This window comes from Gavia stellata, chromosome 21 (assembly GCF_030936135.1).
Source record: "Gavia stellata isolate bGavSte3 chromosome 21, bGavSte3.hap2, whole genome shotgun sequence".
Lineage (NCBI taxonomy): Eukaryota > Metazoa > Chordata > Aves > Gaviiformes > Gaviidae > Gavia > Gavia stellata.
The window spans coordinates 14747753-14770989 of NC_082614.1; positions in this window are offsets into that span (position 1 = coordinate 14747753).

Consider the following 23237-nt stretch of genomic DNA (forward strand, 5'->3'; position numbering starts at 1 on the left):
AAGCTGTTGGGAATGCACCCACTGAGCATGTCATCACTGTTACTGATTCCCAGAAACTAGACAGCCTGAGTGGCTGCACAAACACATGGAGGGTTTTTAAGTCAAGGAAAGGTTCCACTAAGCGTTAGCTCTCCCCTCAATCCTGCTTTCGGGGCTGAGTGGTAAAAACGCGACTGAGCCGTCCTGCAACGTTTTAGGAAATAAGACGCCATGAGCAGCGCCGGTTGAACACAGAGCAGGTATCAGCCGAGTGTGTGGTAAAACACGCTTAATTTCAAGGCGTAGAGATAATCTAGGGAAATGGCAGGACGGAGGCGAAGGCCTGTGGTCGAGGTCTCTGCAGATTCACATACAAGCCCAATTCAAATGAGGACAGTAGCTGTGTAGAGCAGCTTGGGTTTTAAGGCGATTATCCTGCAGACTAAGAGACTTTTTTATGAACGCATCTAACGGTTTGCATCCGTCTCTGTGTATAGCAATGGTTTTATAATCTGGTTCAGGTTTGGGGAGGGAAAAGGACTGGTCCCATCTGAGAACTTTGACAAGGATGGAAGGCGATAGCGATGTGGTGACACTTACGACCCCTCCTGCTTTCTCCCAGGCTGCCGTGTTGCATTTTTGCTTGCCCCATGTGGGTAAGTATGAGTAGAATTTATTCTCACAGGACGCTCGGGTGTTTATACAAACCTAGATGATCAGATATTGCTCAAGGTCACGCTTGTTATCTCCACACAACCTTGAAACTTTGGCTGACTTTTCTTCACTGCGAACTCGGATGCCATTTGTGTTTAGGTTGGGGGAATTCTGAAACACTCCTCCCGTTATACGGCAAGACGTATACATTGTACCGCTCTTCCGATGCTGTAAAGAGAAGAGCTGAACAGGTCAGGAAAAATGAAGGCATCCTTCAATCAAACTGCTGTTTCCAAAGAAAACGTTTTCCCAGTGCGTGTCTCTTGGCAGACCTGGTGCAAATCAGGTTCCGCTTTCAGGGTAGCAATTCTTGTTCCCTGTCCCTGCGTATTGCACTGGGGTGTGATTTTTAAGCCTTGGTGTGCTAGTCCCTTCGCTTGGGATCACCCCTGAGCCCATCGCGCGGCGCTTGTGCTTTGAGCCTCTGAACTCTTCCTTTGCCTTGAGCTGGGGCCGGAGGCTCAAATGTGTTTCTATTTTTTTTCCCTCTTTTTCTTTTGTAATGGTTAGGAAAGATACCTTCAAAGGATTCTTAATATGCTGATTGCTCCCTGTTTTCCCCAGGGAGTAAGACTCAGCATAACAATTCATAGATCAAAACGTTTGCTTTGAAAAAAAAACCCCAGCTCTCCCAATGAATGCCTCCAAGCTGCTACATTTTTAGCGTGCATCATCTTGACAACTCATGTTTTCCTTGACTATCTGCATGTTTGCTCCTAATGGGGGAAAGATCTTTGGATTCTTTTCTCAGTTTCCTTATTTGTGTTGTTGGATGTGAAACGGGATGGGGAGGAATGCCCTAGTCTCTCTTCTGCTGGAAATCGGGCTGGAAGATGTCGTGATTCTTTCTGGTCTTTTTATTTAACAGTCCTATGTCTGAGCTTAGTTTATGATTGTTTTTTCTGGCCGCAACCTTTAATTTTATAGCTCCATGAAAGTCCCATGTATATTTACAACTACAGATGATAGCTAGAGGGATATAAAGTGCTGGGTAAGAAACAGGGGAGAGAAATAATATGTAAGTGGTGGCTTTTTCGAACTGCTTGATCTCACTTGATTATGTGCGTTTAAGGTTTTGTGTTTGTAGAGCGGGTGAGTCCCCTTCCGAAGGAAGGGAGCGGCTCTGTCCTTCCTGCTGCCTGGGCTGCGGGCATGCGGAGCAGGTCGAGGGCTGGCTGTAGCGAAGACCGATTGCGCTCACTGCTTCCATCTGTCCTCCGCTCCTGCCCCACTGCAGCAGTCCTGGCTTGGTCTGTTCCTATTTGGCCATCCTGGCCTTCCCGGGGGAAATGGTGTCTCTTGGGAGCCTGTGCTCTGGGTACAGACCTGCACATGGACACGCCGTTTTCCGATGCTTCTGGCGGCATTTGACAGCAGCTGATTGGACTTGTAGCACTGTCCTAATTTAGCAGAGCTTTAATTGGGGTATTTTTTGTGTGGGCTTTTGCGCAAACAGCAAGCCTCCCCGGGACCTCTCGGCCCCGCCAGCTCCGCGCTTTGCACGTCTTTCCCCCAACAGCGTCAAGATCTGAGTTTCGGTGTTCACCCATCTCGACTGCGGTGCTCGGTGTGTTGCGTCGTGTTGGTGCGCGATCTGCTCCCCTTCCTTCGGTCTCCTGGAGTCCTCTTGTTAATCACAGACGTTTGCAGTGACTTGCGTTATTGTAATTAACGGCCGTTCTGCACGTTGCAGCCAATTTGCATTCCTCACGGCTCACGAGCTCAGGGAATGCAGCACTTCCAGAGCAGCTACGCTGGATCGCTTCGTGCTGCTGTCCCCGCAGGTGTCCTGCGCTAACCTCTCTGTAGCCTTCAGCCTTCTCATTTCTGTGATTCGGAGACTGCTGTTGTCCCCTAATAAAGAGGTTTGACTAAACGCTGTATGAAATTCGAAATCAATCTCTAAAGGTTCTCCCACAAGGATCTGTCTGAAAGTTAACCTTTTGATTCATAGCAGCTCATAATTGTACGGCTCGTCAGCGGCTGTACTGAATTTCTATTAGCTTTGGTCCATTTCCCAGGCCTAGATCTGCATAATAATATCAGCGTCTGGACAATCTGCTCCTAAAATTCAGGTGAATCAATCAAAAGGCTTTGAGTGGTGACTCCAATTGCGGCGATGCGTTTCTGGATAACACGGACAAGCAGTAGACTGTGTTACTCAAATTGCTTTTCCCAGGCGTGGGTCAGTGGATGGACTCCATCTGGATCATGATGCTTTTATCAGAGGCATGAGAAAAATATGAAGCTGCTCTCCCAGCATGTTGCTGTCACCCTGCAGAACAAGTGTGTCCCCAGGGTGGCTAGCTGTGACGGTCTGCTCCGTCCTTCCCCAAGGAAGAGTTGGGGTCCCACTCCCTGTAGTTATGTCTTGCCCTTCGAGTACAAAGCTCTTCAGGATGAATTACACAGTCTTAATGGTGACACAGCTTGGGAAATGAAACTGGAGACGGAGCCCTCGTCTTGCCCGCCGCCTGGGCTTGCCTCGCGTTTGCTGTCCTTCCTCCCGGTCAGCGTTGCTGTGCCTTAAGCTGTAGGACAGGACTGTGACGGGACGACCGATGCTTGGCGGGTAGAAGGATCTCCCTCCCAGGGGCTTGGAGCCTTTTTCTCCCCTTTTTCACGAAGGGTGTAGGAGGAAGGGCCGCGGTGGCGGTGGGCTTCCTTCCACAAGGCTTTTTCCCCTTTCTTCAGCTGCTTGCTGAGCATTTCTGACGCGCAGGACGCTTGGCGCGGGATCAGAAACGCTGAGGAGAGGCTTTGTTCCAGTCTGTGCTGCAAACGGGCTGATTGCTGGTGCGTAAGAGCCCGGAGGCTCTTGCACGTGAGCTTGTAGCTCAACTGCAGGAGCCTCTTTGTGCTTAACGCGTTCAACTCCTCTGTGCTTTGGGGCCATGGGTTGAGTTAAGCAATTCACCGGCAGGCTCCGGCTCTGCTGAGTTCGACCCTCGGAGATGTGGGGAATAATAGACTGTGCTGACTTGTCAGTATATTGTGGAAACGAGCACCGCAGAGATGTCCGGCCTCTCAAATATTACCCCGGCGGGCACCATAAGTACCTGGCGCGAGATGGTTATGTATGGTTCACCTGGCTGGATTGCTGACTCCGCTCCCCTGGAAGCCCCTTTGCTGGGGCGAGGAGGTCATTTCGTACTCCGGTGCCACCGGACCCGGGCAGGGCTTGCTGCGAGCCCCTCGCATTGCCCACCGGCTTTCGAGGAGGCTGCGAGCAGCGTTTGCTAAAGCATCCCCGTGCCGCCGCAGCAGCGCAGTTACCCCAGTCCCTTTGCAGCATGAAGTCTCGCTCTTACGGGCTCTGGTGTTAATTATTTGCGTGTTAAACGTACAAAAAAAGGGGGTGCATTTGTGTTTTCCATTACTCGGCCTCGCTGACCCCGCCTGCCTTCCCTTTTGCTGGAGGCTGCGTTTTGCTTGTGTTGTCCGCGGTGTTCAGCAGCGATGCGCAGGCACAAAACGCGCCCCATGTGCCATCGGTTGGGGGCTGATACGCGCTGTAGCTGCTTTATCTCTATTAATAGTTATTTCCTCACTGAGGATTTTCATGCTTCCGTGCACTTAGGGAAGGTTGCTTTCAAATTCTCTTCCTATCACTCATGATAAATGGTGTGTCAGTTCCAGGATAAATAGGCAGGATGGGGAAGGTGTTGCCATAGTAACAGAGGGATTTCAGTGATTGGTATCCATGGCAATTGTTGCTAAATTCTGAGAGGTTTTAAAAATGCTTTATTTGAAACATAATGAGTGCGCTGCTGCCTACGGTGCCGGCGCGGTGGGGAGCGTGCGTGTGTGTATGCACACATGCATGTCCAGGCACCCGCGCTTTCGGGAGGAAGCTTAATCACGCATAAGAAAGGAGGGGAAGTTTATTTTAAGGCTGTTCGGATGCTGTGGCGTGTGGCAGCGGGACACGTCAACAGTCCTGTTCACCCCTGGAGTCCTCGGGGGCTCCTTCGCTGCCCGGCCGTGCCGCGGGTGGGGGGTGCTGGGGCTCCTGCGCGGTGCCTGCGGGTGACCCTCGAGGCCAGCCAGCCCCTGGGAGGGGGGACACGCGTTTGGGAGGGTGCGAAGGACACCCAGCTCCATCCCTCTGGAGTCTGATGATGGGAGCACCTCCGGGTGGCCAGAGAGCTGGCGTGCGCTGCTAAAACCTGCTGAGAAAACTGGCTTATGCGGTGGGGGGGCTGTCCTGGTGCGAAGCGGGGCTTTGTAAGCACAACTCCCTCACCCCTGTTTTGTCGGTGTCTTTGCTTTTGCTTGTCATTGAGGGACGGTCCCGGTGGAAGTCACCCTGTGAGGTGGGACGGACGCTCCCGGCCCCGTCACACGGAGCAGCGGTGGGAAGGGCAGCCCGTCGCCATCTGGGCTCTGCTTCTGCTCCAGCGGGTCCTGGGCTGGACCCCCCAGCGTGGGCTCCCGGGGACGCGGCTTCGCCGTCCTCCACGGGCTCGGCGAGGGAAGTACTGCCGTGTTTTGGCATGGGCTGGGAACAAACAGGCGAAAAAATCCCTCCCCTGTAAGCCCTGCGACTGCGTAGGAGCGGTGGGGGAGCTGGGTAGGTGTCGGTGCGGGCGGGCGGCGATGGCCGGTGAGCCGGTGGCTTGGCGCTGCCTCCTACGACCCCGTTCTTACTGCAAGTGGAGCAGGAGCAGCTGCTGCCCGCTTCATCAACTGTCCTGTCCTGGCAGGGGGCTGGAGCGCTACTGCAATAAGTGCCAATTAAACACCTCTCCAAAATGATCCTGGACCAGCCAGGAATTCTATTGTATTAGCAGGGATGGAGAGCGTCAGAAACTTCTTCCTCAGGGACCCGGCTGGTGGTGGCTTGGTTTTTCTTTTGCATCTCCAGGATGCAAATCTTTAACCTGCTCGTTTGGACGAGGTCCACGTAACACAAACAAGGGCTGGGCAAAGGTCCACCCCGCTCCGTCTGCTAGCACGTCTCCCTCGGGCCATGCAGGGCTCCTGGGCGCAGGCAGAGCCCCGAGCCCCCCGGGCGGTCCCTGCCCCGGCGCAGAGGGAGGTCCTGAGCACGCCTTTGGGTTTTTTCTAGGGGGAAAAAAAAAAAAAAAGCCTTTTTTTGGGAAGAGCAGCCGATGGCAGTGTCCAAATCCTGGCAGCAAGTTTGGCTTAATAGGTGGAACTTCTCTTTGCCCCTCTTGCTCCAAATACCCTTTTTCTGAGCCAGGAAAATTCTGCTGTTTTTCACCCCAGGCTTTTCCTCCTGTTGGACAGAGGCAGCGCTGGGATGCGGGGCTGGCTGTTTGTTAATCCGCCCTGGTTTATGTAGCAGTTGCTCACGCCAATGCCTCCAACTTTGCCGGCAGAGATGCAATCGCCTCCTTCCTTTCTGCACTTTAGGACATTGAAGTACAAAGCACTTTGTAGGTCCTACAAAAAAACAAGTTCATGTGATTACGCTTTGAGCCGTGATCCTGCAGACATTTCCATGCAAGACAACTACTTGCAGTGCGGGAAGCTTTTTCCTTCCTGAAATTCTCTTTTCCTTTTCAGTGTGGTTGTGCCAGGGATTAAAAATACTGATTTTTTTTGTTGTTGGGTGTTGACAGCTTGACTCCCGTTAGCCCTGCGTGCTCTTTTGCACCGAATGCTGTATTTTGTACATCAAACCTCGGTATCTGGAGGTTTTTTGAGGGCGTTCTGCTTTGCAGCCCGACCCGGAGGCTGCGTGGGCTTTCTGCTGCGATCTCCTGGGTTGGTCTCGGCGCGGCGGCTTCCCGTCAGGCCGGCGGCTGCTGCCACTGCCCTTCCAGCGCGCTCCGCTCCGCCGGCTGATGAGACACCAGGGGTAAATGTTGTGTATAATCACAACACATCCAGCCTCGGTAGACTGTATTAGCATCGCTTCGCCTGCTGCTGCGTCTGGCCGTAGTGCCTGGCTGATCCCCCGCCGCAGCACATCAACTGATGTAATTTTGGGGGCAGTCATCACCAAGGGCAATGTTTCATACCTGGTTGAGATATTAAATTACCTTGTATTTCTGATGGAAATGTAACCTCGGTTTTATGTCTCGGTGCCCAAAGCAAGTAGCGCTGAAGCATGTCAGCTGTTGAAAACGAAAAGATCTGTAGTATTTTTAGGATGGATGGCTGAGCCCTGCCCGTGCTGGTGGGAGAAAGGAGAGAGCTCAAGCACCGGAGCGGATGGGGCACCCGGAGCGTTGCCCCAGCAGAGCCGCTTTTTCTTGGGAATACATCAGCTCTGGCACCCGCAGAGTGCCAGGGTTTCTTTTTTTGTCATTTGGTGCTGAAAAAAATGAAGTGTCTGCTAGTGATCATTACAACGTCCGCCAAGTTTGTTAAAGGATCTTTTTATGAGCTGATTTGCACAACTCCCTTTCCAGGCTGCTGGGCGTGATAAAATACTGCTGTTCGGCCTGTCACGGGGATAATTGGTTGGCATTATGAATCATAAAAATATGTTCCCCCCTGGAATTTTATCCTGACACTTGATTTAATTTTTCTTGACATCACATCCATTATATTGCATCCCTTGCCCTCGATAGCTGAATTTGCACGCTGGGAGTAAGGACCAACAGGTTACTTAAAGAGCAAAGCGGCTGTTAGTGGGAGCGTTTGGTCTCTGCGGAGGAACCCCTTCCTAAATGAGCTAAAACGTTATAAAAGTGCCGCTGAGGAAGCAGGATCCTCCCTCCTGCTTAAACCTGCCGGCCGGAGGAGAGGCGGCTCTGCTTTCTGACGGGGATGCGATGGGGCTCGTAGGGCAGGAAGGAAGAGGCGTTGGGTTTTTGTTTTACCCGGCCTCGCTCAATATTTCTGTGCTTTCAACAAAACAAGGCGACGGGGTAACTCCTCCTACGCTGGCCACCGGAGACATGGAGCAGAGGCGGTGTCCTCCATGCACTGCGCTTTCCCCGGGACCCTCCCGGCACACGGTGACACCCTTGGCGTGGTTGTGGTGTGCCCTGCAGCCCACCGCGACCGGGGAGGATCGTGCAGGTCTGGGGACACGCAGTGATGCCGCCGAGAGCGGGTTTGGCTTACTGGAGGTTTAACGAGTTTTGTGCGAGGCCCTGAGCACCCCGGAGAAGCTTTGAAGGCAGGAGACCCCCTCGAGCCCTCCGGTCACCTCTGCCACTCCCACCTTGGCACGACTCTAGATGGGACGATGGGACCCCTCCCGTAGCATCCCCAGCTGGGGCTGGGATCTGCCGCTCCGGCGCGTCCGCAGGCGCCCTCCCTCCCTCCCGGCGCAGCCGCCTCTCGCACAGACTGGTGATTAGCGTGAGTGTAGGATCCTATTAATTGCAGCAATTGTGATGTTTAGATTTCTGGGTTAATTGCTAATATCTGGTGTAACGTTTTTCCCTCTGGATATTTTCGATCACAGTAATTAACCTCCCCCATTTGGAGGAGCAGACATTCATCACTTTGCTCTTCAGCAGCCCGCAGCGAGGATCCTGGTGGGATCACTCTCCGCAGGTGCCGTGGTGGGCTCTGTGCTTCAGGGTAGAGACTCACTGCAATGCGTCCCCTCCATGCATTTATCTGACGTATCCTCGGGAAAGCAGGGGCCGCGCTGGCTTGCCTTCGAACCGGCAGCAATAAAGCTGCTGCCGGTGATGCGTATTTTTAGGAAGAGGCTGGATCGTTACAGCCGGCTTCGCTTTCTTATTATTTCTGCAATGACAAATGGCAAGCGGAGATGGGACCCCGAGTGCCCAACGCGGCTGCCTGATCACGGTGCCCTTCCATTTCCCTTCCCACTCCCGGCCGGGTCCCCTCCTGCGCTCCTGATGGTAAACGATGATGAATGTCCTGCTCCAGCTGCAGCCGGGACCGGAGAGCGGGAGATGGGGGGAAAACTCAGGTTTGTAAAGGTCAGCGTGGCGTTCCAGCACGGCTTGCTGTCTGCCGTGATGTGATGGGATGTGTAATCACGCTGTGATGGGATCTGTAAAGGCAGGTTTCCTCTTACCAGTGTGCTGCCTGAGCCTTTCTGGGTGGGTGATGGTTCTCCGGTGAGGCTGGTTGAGCTCTTGTAGGGCTGGGGCTGGATTTTGGGTTTCGTTTGCCAACTTCTCCCTGCTGGCTGTGGAGCTCTGCATGAGCAGAGCTGTACTGAGTCGCATCTCATGTCCCTCTCCTCCAGCTCACGGCGTGGAGATGCTGCTGAGAGCAGCCTTGAGCTTTGCTCGTCGGTCATACAGCAAAATGCTTGGCTCTTCTGAAATCCATCTCAAACAGCACTTGTAGGCAGGGCAGATCCCAAGTTAGGACTAGCTGGGAGTAGGGCAGGTTCCCCAGTTGTGTTTGTCAAGAGCTGTGTGCCGCTCGAGTCCATCTCTGCAAAGAAGGTTGTCTGCTCCTGGAAACGGCCCGACTGGGATCAGGTTTTGCTCTCCTGGGCGAAGTGTAGGGAACGTACCTGCCGCCAAGCAGCCCGTCAAGCCAACGCTCCTCCATCACACGTGTAGTCATCAGGATAACGGCCCTGGAGGGAAGAGTGAGGGTCGTTCCTGTGCATAGGGTGGGTCAAACTCATCAGAAAATTGATGGCTTCTGAGGTGTTGTCTTTATGAGCTCCCCTGTTGAGAACGGTCTTTATCGAGAAAGGTGGAAAGACGCCGTCAGCCACGCGCTGTGCTTGGTGTCTACAGTTGAGCACGTGTACGGCAGCAGATCTGGAGGGCTTTCACGGAGAACTGCTGGCAGCGGGGCTTGGCAGCGAGACATCCGAAGTATTTAGTGTAATGAATCAATAACTCTTTTTCGTGTTGTTTTTTCAGGAATACCTGCTTTCTAATCCCAGCTCTAGACCTTATCCCTAAACCTGCCCCTCTCCCAGGCGTGGGGTACATCTCTGAGCAGGGCAGGCTCAGCGGCAGGAGAGCCGACTCTTTGGCCAGCAGGTCTACCCGGGAGATTTTTCTATCCCGCTGATGGGCCTTTGGATTTTAATAAATTTTCTCCTGCTGGGCACAAACTGGGAGCTGTAACTACAGCGGGGGGATGGACAAGCCGGGACGCTGCCCTGGCAGTGTGTGTGGCCCTGTTTGAGCCAGCAGCGTGACAGCGGGGTGATGAAACCATCCCTTGGCATTCCTCCTGCTTTCAGCTCAGACCCGGATGAAAGGCTGGGATTTTCAAAGGCACTAAAGAGAGACCTCTGCAGAGCTTCATTGCTCTTGATTTCCAACGGACTGGGGTGATGTCCTTTGAAAACTCCAGCTTAAGCCAAGACAAACCACAGCTTGCTTTATTTTTTAATTGGTGCTTTATCCATTTTCTATTTTAAATTGGAGGAAAAGTGAAAAATCCAAGGAGCAGCTGCGATGGCGTGGGCCGGGCAGGTGGGAAGGGGGGAGCAGCACCCCACCGACCCGGGCGGCTGCGGGGATGCACATCTCCCTCACGGCATCGGACCGACGGGGACCCTCGAACAGGAGAACGGAGAACAGGTTTAATGGAAATCCATCACCTAAGTTTTCAGAGGATTATCCTTCATAATCGCCTTTTAAAGTAATTTGGATGAAAGTAATGCTGCTTTGTGATTTTTTTTTTTTAATTATTCTTTTTTTTTTTAACCTTCCCTGCTTTTGGAAAATAACAAAAGGTGCTGATCTTCTCTAGGAAGGTGAATCTAATTAATTGCCTTTAGCAGGGCCTGGAGAGCTTTTGATGAGAGACGAAGTGTGAGTACGAGGGACGTGGGTTCCGTCCGTGGCTGCCACTGGGTCGTCTTTAGATACTCCTCTGGATTTCAAATCAGCTTTATCCTCCGTAGCTGGTTCAGTTTTCCACCATGGCGGTGGCCCATCCCCATGGCGTATCTGTGCGGCATATGTGAAAATTGCTTCTTTGCATGGATTTAGCAGCTCGTGAAGAACAGAAAAGGGAAGATGGCACCATCCTGGCACCCTGCGTCCTCGGCTCCCACCAGTGATGGGGAAATGAGATGATTTCTGTGCTCCCACGGGGCTCTCGGGGCCAGGGCTTGTCTGTGAAGAGCCAGAAGATTTGTACCTTGCTGAGCAAAACATGTTTCACCCAGCGATGAAAGCTGTCACGGTCACAGTTACCCGTGAACTCATCCGGTTGGGAAAACAATTGCTCTCCATCTGAATAGCTACAGTCTCCTGCTGCCACGTCAGGTTCCTCCGCCGAAGGAAAGACGAGGGCAAAATGCTTTTTCTCTAGCCAAAGAATACTCTCAGCTTGTTTTCAGCAGGGATAAGTGATGACAAAGCAAGGGGAAGTAATTCTCGACTGTCTTAAAGTTATTGACTTTGCAATGGTGCTGTGACGATGATTATCTTTTAGTTAGGGATGAGAGGAGTGTGATCCGAGCTGACCACAGATCCGTGTCTTCTAAGGGCCCATTTGCCAGCCTGTCTTGAATCATTCCTGTCGTTAGGGCTTTACATGCTTTTCCATTTCCTGGTTTGTTTTTTTTTTACAGGAAATCTCCCCCCCCACTTCAACTAAATTAAAATGATGTTTAAAATTTAATTGGCAAATGCCTAATTAGTTGCACAGATTAATACAGTGAGTTGGAGGAATACGTATGGAAGACAACTTGGAATAATTTACATTGAAGGAGACTGTTGGTGCGAGTTTGTTGTTCAGGGTCTGTGATAAATCTCCAGCAGGAGACAAGGGGGTGGGAGAGGTCACTGGGAAGCGCTGGAAGTTTCCAAAGGGGATCGGTGGATGGAGATGTGGCTCATCTGGTCTCTGCCTTGTGTCCCACTGGGTCCAAATCCAGAGGGATGAGGGCTAATGGGAAGGATGCTCCTGCTTTTGGGAATCGAGACCCTCCACTTCACGGGGTGGTCCAGCACTGGGCACATCCCACATGCTGCTTCTCCGTCCCCTCAAGGAGCCGGTTTCTGGCGGGTCTCACATGGCTTTCTGCTCCAGTGCCACATCCTCTGCTTGGACTTGCTGTATTGCAGCGTTAAGGTCAACTTCTCCTCGGGAGCATCCCTCCGGTGAAGGCAGAGCACGTAAATGCAGCAGTGGTGGAGCAAACAGCATATTTATGGGTCATTGCAGCGAGAGCGTTTGGATGGAGACCCGTAATGTGCATCCTTCAGTGTCCTCCCTCGGGTCTGAGTCATCTCTGGAGGCCTCATCTGACCAGGTTCTTCTCGCACCCTCGCTCTGGAGCCTCCGTGTCTCTGAGCAACAGACCGGGTGCCTGATGTGACACGTGTCCTTCATGTTCCTCTCTCCTGTTTTTGCCTGGAGGAGGAGGAGAGGGAAGCAGGGGAGGACGACTGATGGTCACAGCCTGGAGATGAACCAGAGGATCATGTCTGAGTGTAGAACTCTCCAGGGAGGAGCAATGAGAGCGGCTGGGCTTCGCGAACCAGCTGGCTGTGGCCGTGGCAGTTTGGGAGCACGGTGGGGAGGAGATGTGCTCCTGAGCCATCAGGAGGTACCGGCCTCAGGTTGTCACTGACGGGCTTGTTGATGGGTCCCAGATTGTGAGAGGTCTCTGGGACAGGAATCGGTGTCTGGGCAGAGCCGGGGAGGGACGATGCGAGGACGGGGGTGCATTGCCGTGGGGGTGCTGACGGGTCCCCGCTGCTCCCAGGACCTCGCACAGCACAGGGGGTGGCGGATGCTCCGGGGCCCCAAAATCAAAGGTGCCAGTGGAGCTTTCAGGATTAATTCGTCCTTCTCTCACAACTCCTTCCAGACAAGAGCGCTGATGAGCCGCAGCACGGCGGCCACCCCCTCTCCTCCTCTCCAACGAGGTGGCATTTACAGCAGCCTCCTGGCTCAGGCTGTCCTATTATCCTGGCCCAAAGGTAAAGGAGCGCGCGGGCTGGGTACAAAAGGGCTCATCAACGTCGGGAGGAGCGTTTGCTTCTCCGCCTGCGCCTGTTCAGAGACGTGAAGGTTTTGCAGAGGAGCGGAGGCTGGGGAGGAAGGTGCCTCCGCATACCGTGAAGCACAGATCTGCTTTTTTGCTCCCTGCGGTGCTGCTCAGAGGCTTGCAGGGGCAAACACGGAGCAGGAGCTGGTTGCCCAAGTATGCTGGTGCCTTTGGAAGAAAGCCTTCGCCCTGGGGTGGGATAATGGCACCAGATTTTGAACGGACGCCGGGGCTCAGCCGGGTGCTCGCCCTTCTGCACCAATACCCAGCTGCTGCCTGGCTGCTCCCTGCAGCTCCCCGCTCCCGTCCTTCCTCCCGCCACCCCCAACCTCCCTGTCACCTTCACCCACTGTGAGGCCACTGGCCTTTCTGTCCCCTCCCTGCCACCTGGGCCTTCGCGGCAAGCCCCTGCACGTGTCTCATGTGGCTTTTATCCTGGGGCTGATGCAAAATCCCCCTGCTTCTCCCCCCAGCTCTGGGGCTCTGGCCATGCTTTTGTCCCCATCCTGCTGGTTTTTACCCCAAAGACATCCCCAGGCCAGCCCTATGGCTGCCGCTCTCCTCCCACTCCGCGGCCGAGGGCGGCGGGCGGCACTTCCCATGCATCGACTGCGCTGAGCAGAGTGGTGACTTTCTCCCCCCCACCTCAGTGAAGGTTGTGAAGCATCAAAAGGGACTTTGCAAGGAGAGGGGGATGGCAGCCGGCCAGTACGGTGGTGCTGGGCTTCAGCACGTCCTTCCCTTGGAGATGCTGTTGGAGGGGAGTGTGTGCGCATGCAGGAGGCTCCTTGCAGTAATTATAGAATCACAGAATCACTAAGGTTGGAAAAGACCTGTAAGACCATCAAGTCCAACCATCACCCCAACCCCCCCATGCCCACTAAACCATGTCCCACAGTGCCACATCCACACGTCCCTTGAACACCTCCAGGGATGGTGACTCCGCCACCTCCCTGGGCAGCCCCTTCCAGTGCTTCACCGCTCTCTCCGTAAAGACATTTTCCCTAATATCCAGCCTGAACCTCCCCTGGCACAACTTGAGGCCATTTCCTCTTGTCCTGTCACTTGTCACTTGGGAGAAGAGACCAACACCCACCTCCCCACAACCCCCTTTCAGGCAGTTGTAGAGAGCGATGAGGTCTCCCCTCAGCCTCCTCTTCTCCAGACTGAACACCCCCAGCTCCCTCAGCCGCTCCTCATCAGACTTGTGCTCCAGACCCCTCACCAGCTCCGTCGCCCTTCTCTGGACACGCTCCAGCACCTCAATGTCCTTCTTGGAGTGAGGGGCCCAAAACTGAACACAGGATTGGAGGAAGCAACGATGGAGAGTGACCTAAGCCAGGGCATCTCCTACGCAGGGCAGCGACCGCTTCAGACTGTGGTGGGTCCGTAGCTTGGGCTGGGACCGTGGTCATTGCATCTCCAGGGGGTGATGTCCCTCACCTGGAGGCTGGTGGCCCTGGGGAACCTCCGTGCACGGGGAGGAGGCTTCCTAACACCTGCAGTTTCGGTATAACAGAAGGGCGAGCTGGCCCCGTTGCGGCGGTGGGGCTTGGCGAGCCCCGTGCCCTCTCCAGGAGGGGAAACATGGTAGGACCAAAACATCTGGGGCCAAACCCAGCAGTGCCCAGACGTGAGCGGCATGGCTCTGCCACGTCCTGCATTGCTCCCGCTGCTGCGGGGCGAGAAATGCCCCGTTCCCAGTGCAGGGTTTATACGTAACCCGTGTGTTGTCCAACCAGCATGTGGCAACTGCCAAAACAAACCCCAAACAAGCCCGGGTCTGTTGATGGCCGCCTGCTTTGCTGGAGTTTAACCTCCGTTTCCCACACCGGGTGGCATTGGCAGCATCTCTGCCGCCCCGTGTCTGTGCTGCCCTCGCTCAAAGCCTCGCGTGCGTTTGGCTTTCGGACGAGGCAGGCAGCCTGATTTCCAGCACTTTCTGGTTGTCCTAATAAGTGATTTTTTTTGATTGTTGTTGCCTGTTGCAGGGCTTGCTACTGATTTCCCGGGAGAGGAATAAAAGCTGGAGCACAAATACGGCACGGAAAATAACCGTCAGCGGGCACATTCACCGCGCTGAGGATGGAGCCCTGTTTGAAGCCGCAACAACGCGGCCATGCGCGTGTGCGTCCAGATAGGGTGGGAGGCGAGAGAAACCCCTACGCTGTTTCCACCAGATGTTTGCCCTTTCCCCAGCCCTCCGTATTAACGGCTTTTAATGCCGGGAGGAATCTTTTAGCCTGAGCTTTGCTATTACCCCGGCTGTAAAACTGCTTTCCCTGCATTCGTTATTAGCCCTCGTTATTTAGTGACTCGTCAGCCGGCAGAGCGTCCCCGTCAGCGGCGATTCCTTCCATCGCCTGACATTTGGGCAGCTGTGGCTTAACCAGCTGTTTAGAAATTTAACAGGTTCTGTTGTTGATTTTTATATTGTTCCAGCTTCTTCATCAAAATGTCACCCACAGCGGAATCGAACGCCCCGTCATGTTGGTAAACTCATTTTGGAATCTCATAAAAAGCTCAGGTTGGTTTAATGAAATCTGCTTTTCATAAATGCTTGCTGATTGGCACTAATTAAATTTCACTTCTTCATTAAGTGAGTCCTGTTTCAGCTCTCCCTTTGTTTCGCCTGGCTTCAATGTCAGCCCAACAGTTTGGAAGACGACATGGATTGTTTTAACATACAAGGAAATAAATAACACCGCTGTAATTTAAAATAGCCTTTAAAAAGGACTTCAAAAGCAAAATAAAAAAAAAAGTCTAGAAATAACTCCTTGGCCAGCTCTTTAAACCCTCTTTGATTTAATTGCTCCAGATCTTGCTGATTTTTAATTGGCATTAATAATCTCTATTTATTGGTTTATTGTAGTTCCTGTTGCAATACAAAATGTCTCATTGTACTATGGCATGAGTACATCATCTCATTCTTCCTCTCCCGTACTAAATAAACCCAATTTCTCTGCATTATCATCAGCACTTCCATCCCATCTGTTGATTAACGGGCCTGACACCCTGCTTGGGTTTCTCCGTACCCAACCTGGCGGGGCTCGGCGGGGGGGACCACCGATTTCTTCCGAGCGCTGCTGGCTCTCCTTGCTTTTGCTCACTTTCTAATTTAGCTGCTAGCAACTATCCAGTTCTATATCTTGTATTTTTTTAAAAAGAACTTTTAAAGCCTGATTACGCTTGCCTTCTGAGCGAGGCTTTTATGAATTTCTTTCTCTGCAGCTTTTTAGATAATTAAGTAAATGTCCGTAAGCAGTGTCCAATTCCCTCTTTTCTTCATTAAACTCTCTCCTAGCTGACGGGGCTCACCAGCGCCTCCAGCTTTTGTGTTATTAGTCCTTTTAAAGCAGAGGGAGGGGTGGGGGGGTGGGGGGGAGACTTTGCCAGTTCAGATTTTACTGTGTCCCAGTACAACTCGAAAAGCCGATGCACCAACCAGCGTCCTTTCCGACAGCCGCGGAGAGGCTTCGGGTACCTGTCTGCTGCTTCATCTGCCGCGGAGAGGCGAGAAAGCCGAGAGATCGTTAGCTTAACTTGGTCTAAAAATGTAAATGGTGCCTCTTCGCTGCTCGTTGCTCGTCTCTCTGCTTTCCTCGGTTTAAATCTGCTTTTCGGATCTGTTTTGGTTTTCAGGGGCTGCGTTCGGCGGGAGCAGTCTTGGTCCGAGGGCTGGACCGCCCGGTCCCTGTGGGCTTTTTGGAGAGCTGAGGGCTGTGCATGTTTTGGGAGGGGGAGCAGCAGAAGAATCCGAGCTCGTGTCCAGAGGTTTTGGGGAGCAGCCGCATCCCCATCCCCGACCCCCCCGGGCAGGGGGGGTGCGAGCAGCCGGGTGTGCGGGTGCTGACAAACACATCCGACGGGATCTGCCTCTGGCGAGTGTTTTTATGCCTTTAGATTATTCTCCTGCGGTGCATTGGGAAAGCTGTTGGTGGATCATTCTATGGGGGAAGAAAACCCATCTCCTTTGAGAGGAAGTCTTACATTTCTTAAACTGCGCCGCAAGAGTTTTAAGTGCGCTTTTAAAGTGATTTGCTCTGAAATATGCACTTGGTTTGTTCCCCTCTTATTTTCCTTTGCTTTTGAGGTGGAAGAAGAACGAAGAGGAGGAAGAAATGCTTCGGTCTCACAGCGTGGTTTGACCGGGAGAGTGACAGTCCTTCAGGGTTTTAACAGCCTTTAAATTTCTTTTTCCATCCTCTCGCCCACCTCTGCTACAACCTTTAAGCCCCCGTTTGATGGCTGGATGGCGCGTGAGGTGTCCTGGCTCACTGGGAGAGGCGACTTCTGCTCCCCGCGGGCTGGGGACAGGCTGCCCCGTTCGTTTGCAAAGCACCGGCGCCCGACGCGTGTCCCCAAAATAACACCGAGACGGTCCGGTGGCAAAGGAGAGCCGTACCCGTGATGTCCCGTTCAAAGGGAGCTGACTCTATGCAGCATTAAGAGTTGAGGAATACTTTTCCTTGTCCTCAGGTTGATGAGGCAATAAATAACCACATCTGCTATGTTCAGCTTCTTTGCAGGAGCCGCTCATCGATGGGTACTGGGAGGCAAGATGGGTGGTAGCACAGACTGGGAAAAGAGGAACGGAAAAAAGGAAGGGAAAAGGAAGGGAAAAAAAGGAAGGGAAAAAAAGGAAGAGGAAAAAAGGAAGGGGAAAAAAGGAAGGGGAAAAAAGGAAGGGGAAAAAGGAAGGGAAAAAAGGGAGGGTAAAAAAGGAAGGGAAAAGAAGGGAAAAAGGAAGGGGAAAAAAGGAAGGGGAAAAAAGGAAGGGGAAAAAAGGAAGGGAAAAAAGAAAGATCAAAGAGCAGAAGAACCCAATTTGCTTTCCTTTCTTGCTTCTTGTCTCATCTTTCTTGATTCTGGAATATTTAGCAGCTTCTCCTGCAACATGTTTTTGGACTCTACGGGAATTAGGGAAAAAAGAGAGGAAAATCCCCAAGATCTCTCCTTCCACCACGTGTTTTAACTGGACGATGTGCAGCTCCACTGGGTGCCTATCTCTATTGATCAGCGAGTCAAGGACGAGCTCTTTGCTGATCTCACCACCTGCCCGCCATGAATCCCATGGAGAGCGGGCCGGCAAGGGTTTTGTTGAGATGAGGCATCCAAAAGGATAAACGCTCAAAGCCATGATGCCGAAAACAAACACAGCCAGACGCTTCCCTGCACTGGGATTTATTTCTCTCTCACCCACCTCCGGGCAGCCCCAGCCGGGCAAGGGCATGGAGTGGCCGGTTCCCATCGTGGCACGAGGAGCGTGTCCGTGCGGCCGTGTCCCTCTCCCCGTCCCGACAGTGCAGGACCCCGGGAGCAGCCTGTTGAGCTCAGATCCGTGCACAGCAGCTTGGTCGGCTGTAGCTGCCGGCTGGGTGATGGGGAAGGTCCACCCTGCCCAGCGGAGCCATCCCTGCTCCGACAGCTTCATTTCGAAGCGCAGCCCGGCCCAAGGGATGCTCTAGCAGACAAGTGGCCTCTTCTCCTCTCCATCTCCCTGCCTTTAATCGGGGCAGGGTGCACCCCTGCCAGCCCGGAGCTGCACCTCTCCCTCTTTGGGGGACACCGAGAAGACGTGTAGGGGTTTCTTCCAGCTCATGGAGGGGTTTCTCCCACGCCGGGTCCACCGTCTGCGCTGGCAGGAGAGGAGCACCGGTGGCTGCCGAAGCCGTCTGCGGGAGGGATCGCTGCGTCACCCTGTCTTGATTTACTACAGCCCTGCTCCCGCTGCACTGCAGAGCAGATGGAGACGTTCGGTCCTTCTGTCTCCGGGGCTTTGCAGAATTCCACAAACACGCTTTTTTTTTTTTTTTTTTTTTTTTTTTGCATCTTAAATCCTTTTGAGCAGGGAAGCTTCAATGAGTTTTAAACAAGCTCTCGAAGTTGTGCATTAAAACCTAACGAGCCAGAATATCAGTTACGCTGATGTAAATGAGGAGTAGCTCCAGGGAAGTAAGCAATGGCCTTGGGTTGATGCTGGTGTCGAGAGATCAGGACCCAGCTGAGTGATGGGGGCAGAATTAAACCTGCTTTCTTCTTCCGACCATCAGGTTCATGGCTGCGCAGAGGGAGCCCGAACAGTTACACCCTGAAGGCGAAGAGAGCGAGGAGCTGGCAGTTCAGAGGAGACTTTAAAAACTAGGGTAGCTGGGGATGCAGGAGGTCTCTGGTCTCCTGGGCCGGGGAAGCCGAGGATGTCACACGCTGAGCATCGCTGTGCTCTGGGGCACAGGCAGAGCCATCGTCTGCTCAGACCTTCGTTGCTCGGTCCTTGCTGGCACCTTCGTGCTCTCTAGCTTGTCTTGCTGCTTTGTCTTTGGACACCTGGGTCTGCGCCAGTCTCTCTAGCTAAGAGGAGTGGATCTGGCTGGGTCTCTGTCCTGCAGGATAATGCACCAAAATCCTAATCTTCCCTACAAAGTCCCCATCTCCTCTGGCTCATCCTCATCAACCCTGATTAGAGAAAAGGAGCCACCAATTTTCCTTGCAAGAATCCTGCCTCTTGCCAACTCGATGGAGGTTATTAATGTTATATTTGTCCTGGCCTATCCTCTCCACATTGTTTTCATTTGAGCTTGATTTTCTCTCTATTAAGTTTACTAGTCCTTGCTGTTTTCTTTCATGTAGCAATTAAACTCCCCATATGCAAATGTAGATGCAAGTTGGCCAAAAGCTACACCCAGCACCGTTGGCTCCGGCATTTGCAGGCTCTGCCCCAAGCACTGTCGCAAACCTCTGGTTTGGGGGTTACCGGTCACCGTTTTAATGTATTTTTGACAGTTCTTGAAAGGAAAGCTCTTTCTTTTATAAGCCAGCTTTGACAGCGCAGAACTAAATCACTGGAAGAGATTGAATCTGGGCGGCTGATGAGTTTGTGTTTAACCTCTTGGCTTGGCTTAGCCGGCAGCGGGGAGGGCTGTGCTCCATGGGTCTGTCCGTGGGATGGTGCCAAGATCATCCCTGGTTCAGCTGTGCTTCTCGGTCGTTCTTTGGTGCTGGATCCCTCTGGGATCTGTTCAGCGGGTGCAGGGCATGAAGTAGGAGCCATCACTGGGGCATGATGCTGATGCAAACCCTCTGTGTCTGGGGGAAGGAGTGAGGTCTCCAAAACCATCCCTGCTTTCTGCTGGTTTGAGGAGCGGAGCAGAGCGTCTCTGTCATGGGAAAAGCCCTCGGGAACAGCTCTGGCACTTCACAGCAGCACCTGCCCTGGGTGTCATCATGCTTTTGGCTTTCCACTTGCTAAGTGGACTGGACGAGCATTCTTCAGAGCTGTCCGCTGGGGAGGTGTCCTGGCACGATCCTGCCACCCCCTCCAGGGGACTACCAGGGATGGGGACCATGTGTGCCCGCACCTTAAAGCCTTTCCCCCTGGGGTCTTGCTGCACCCGGAGTCCGCTGTGACGGGGGCTGCATCTTGCCTCGTCCACGGTGACGTTTCTCTGAAAACCCTAATGCTGTGAGGAAGCCAGCGAGACGCATGGGGTGCGTCGGCCGGGGAGAGCGCTGTGGGAACGAGCAGAGATCAAATCCCGCGGAGAAAACCTGGAAGGAGGGGAGAAGGTCTAAATAACTGGCATTAATCCCGAGGCTGACACATGACAGGCATCTGTGTTATAGAGGAACACGCTGTACGCAGGCAGGAGACGGGAGCTTTTATCTTCTCCCTGTAAATCTCTTTCCTTCACTCTCAAAGTGCGCATGAATTTTCCCGGAATGCCCAACTTGGCGAGCACAGGGCTGGGTTTTGACTTGGCGATGAGACTCTGAAGAGCCCAGAAAATTGCCTTTTTTGGTTGAAATACACTGCTTATTGGTGTTGGGTGGATGGTAACTTTCCATCACCGTTTTCTGCTCCTCAGCACGTAGGTTGGGAATGATCTTGGGGAAGGATGTCCAAAATGTGCTGGCAATGGGCTGGGCTCCAGGGAGAGAGCTGGGTCGTGGTGGCACTGAAAAGCGTTGCTGGGGGGTCCCGGGATGCTCCCGGGACGGTGGGATGTGGGGTGAGCCAGCACCGCTTGCTACGGCCTCGCTGGGTGCAAACAGTCTCCAGCTTCGCTCCTGCAAGCCAAACCGAGCAGGGATGAGCAGATCAAAGCGTGTCCATCTGGGATTCACTGTGGTCTGGCAGGGCTGGGGTTGGTTAACTGAGCTGTCGGTGCCTGCAGCCCTGGTGTGGCATCACTACAGGATGCTTAACCCTCCCCAGCGTCAGCCCCAGGCATCTGCAGAGCATCTTTCCTGAGCCTGCTTTCCCCAAAAACGCAGGCTCGTGTGACTGCTCTGCCGCCTTGTCCCCATCCTCCAGCACAATGTGAACTGTCGGCTCACTTGATAAAGCCTTAAAGGTTTCAAAGGTAATTAAATTCCTACAAGTTGGTGTGTTTAAACAGCACAGCAGAGGAAAAACACATCTGCTGGAGAGATGTTGGAGTAGGTGCTCAGTCTTTATTAGACACTAGAGAATCTACTCGGGACCCCACAGAAATGGCCTGAGGCAGGGGGGAAGTCTGCGGTGCCATGTGCTCCCAGGGGAACCCCAAGATTAGGAGGGCTGGGGGGGACCCTGACCCACGGGGAAGCGCTCCCAGAGCTGCTGCATGGGCTCTGCATGGGGCAAACCCAGCGGGGAGGGAGGAAAGAAAAGCAAAACGTGTGTTTAATCCATTTCGGGGAGAACCGGAGCCGACTGACACTGTGAGGGGGAAGGAGTCGAGGCGGGAGAAGCGGGATGTGGGCGGGAGAGGGTCGGCGCGCATCTCGGGCGTTATAAAATTGCTGTCTCCAAAACATCCCCAACTTTTATATTTCTTAATTTAGTGGCCGGCTCTGCAGCGGATAAATCCCGGGCAGGTTTGTAAATGCTGCATTGCTGGCAGCCAAAACACAAATACAACCTGAACGGCTGCCAAACAGTAAAAAGCAGGGAAAAAAAGCTCTGTGTCAGGATTTACAGCCCTGGAAGAGAAAAGGCTACAGCAGCCTGCTTGGGCTGGCCCGGCCCCAGGCTTCCTTCCCGGGGGCTGATATTGGGAGGGGGGAAAGGGAATCCATTTTCAGGCTACCTGCAGCACTGGGGGGGTCCTGGAAAGGGATTGGGGTGTTTCTCGGGGCTCTGTGATGCTGTAGGCTCAGAGAAAGCCACGTTTGGGAAAGTGGATGGGTGCAAAAATCTGTTTGTGGTTGCAGGTTTGGTGGTTCCCACCCTGGCCGGAGCATCGCCGCTGCCCGCCCGGCCGTGGGCATCCCGCTCGGCCATCGCCGCCGCTTCTGCCCAACTTGAAACACACCCAGAGCCCGATTTTTCTTGCGGTCGGGGATGGTTGTGCTGCTCGTTGCTCGAGTTGCCTGGCGTTTCCTATCATCGGACCTCGGTTTGCAGCTCTTCATCACTTTCTGCCAAAAATATTCAGGCTGAAATCGTAGAGCTCTCCCCAAGACTCAAGGGAAAGAGGAAGGCGAGCTCTCGCCTTGCAGGTCGTTCATTGCAAGCAGGCAGCAAGCTGTCGGCGCCAGCCCCTGCCTTCCGTTCCCCTTCCGCAGAAATGGGAAAACGACCTCGTGTTTAACTAATGCCGCGCATTGCGAAATACCACTGCTTGGCTGGGCGAACCTCCCTGCTCGCAGCCGGGTTCACACAGAAACACGGTATCGCTGCCGCTGCAGCCGTTCTTTGCCCACGGTCATGCACTATTTCCTTTTTCCCTTCTTTTTCCTTCTTTTTCCCTTCTTTTTCCTTCTTTTTTTCCTTCATTTTCCTACTTTTTTCCTTCTTTTTCCTTATTTTTTCCTTATTTTGCCTTCTTTTTTCCTTCTTTTTTCCATATTTTGCCTTCTTTTTTCTTTCTTTTTTCCTTCTTTTTTCCTTCTTTTTCCTTATTTTTTCCTTATTTTGCCTTCTTTTTTCCTTCTTTTTTCCATATTTTGCCTTCTTTTTTCTTTCTTTTTTTCCTTCTTTTTCCCTTTTTCATATTTTCCCTTCTTTTTTCCATTTTTCCTTCTTTTCCTTCTTTTTCCTTCTTTTTTCCTTCTTTTTTCTACTTTTTTCCTTCTTTTTCCTTCTTTTTTCCTTATTTTGCCTTCTTTTTTCCATCTTTTTCCTTATTTTGCCTTCTTTTTTCTTTCTTTTTTCCTTCTTTTTCCTACTTTTTCCTACTTTTTCCTTCTTTTTTCCTTCTTTCTTTTCTTTTATTCATTTTTTCTTTTTCTTTCCTTCCATTTTTTCCCAGCAGGTAGGTTTCCCACTCCTTGAGCGGCTGCCGTCTGGCTGGTGCAGGAACCAGCCCGGTGCCTCCCATCCATCTCCAACAGCTCGGGTGACCCCATGGGTTTCTCGTGGCTGAGTCAACGTCCGAGGATGGGCTGGGGAGAACCTTCCCCCAGCCAGCCGCAGGACGGGATTTCTCCATCTGCCCCATGGGGGAAGCTCCCCGGCCCGTTTCATACATGGGTCCAGAAGTCGGAGAAACCAAAGGACACAAGGAAATCCAGAAAAGAGCAGCGGACCATGCAGGACGGGGGTTGACTTCCAGATCTGGGTGTGCGTTGTCTTCTGCTGGCTTGGATTCGTGTCCTGACCTGTTGGGGTGGATAAGGAGGTGTTTTGTCCCACGGCGCAAGACTCGACACTGGCTGGTTGGTGTCCTGCATG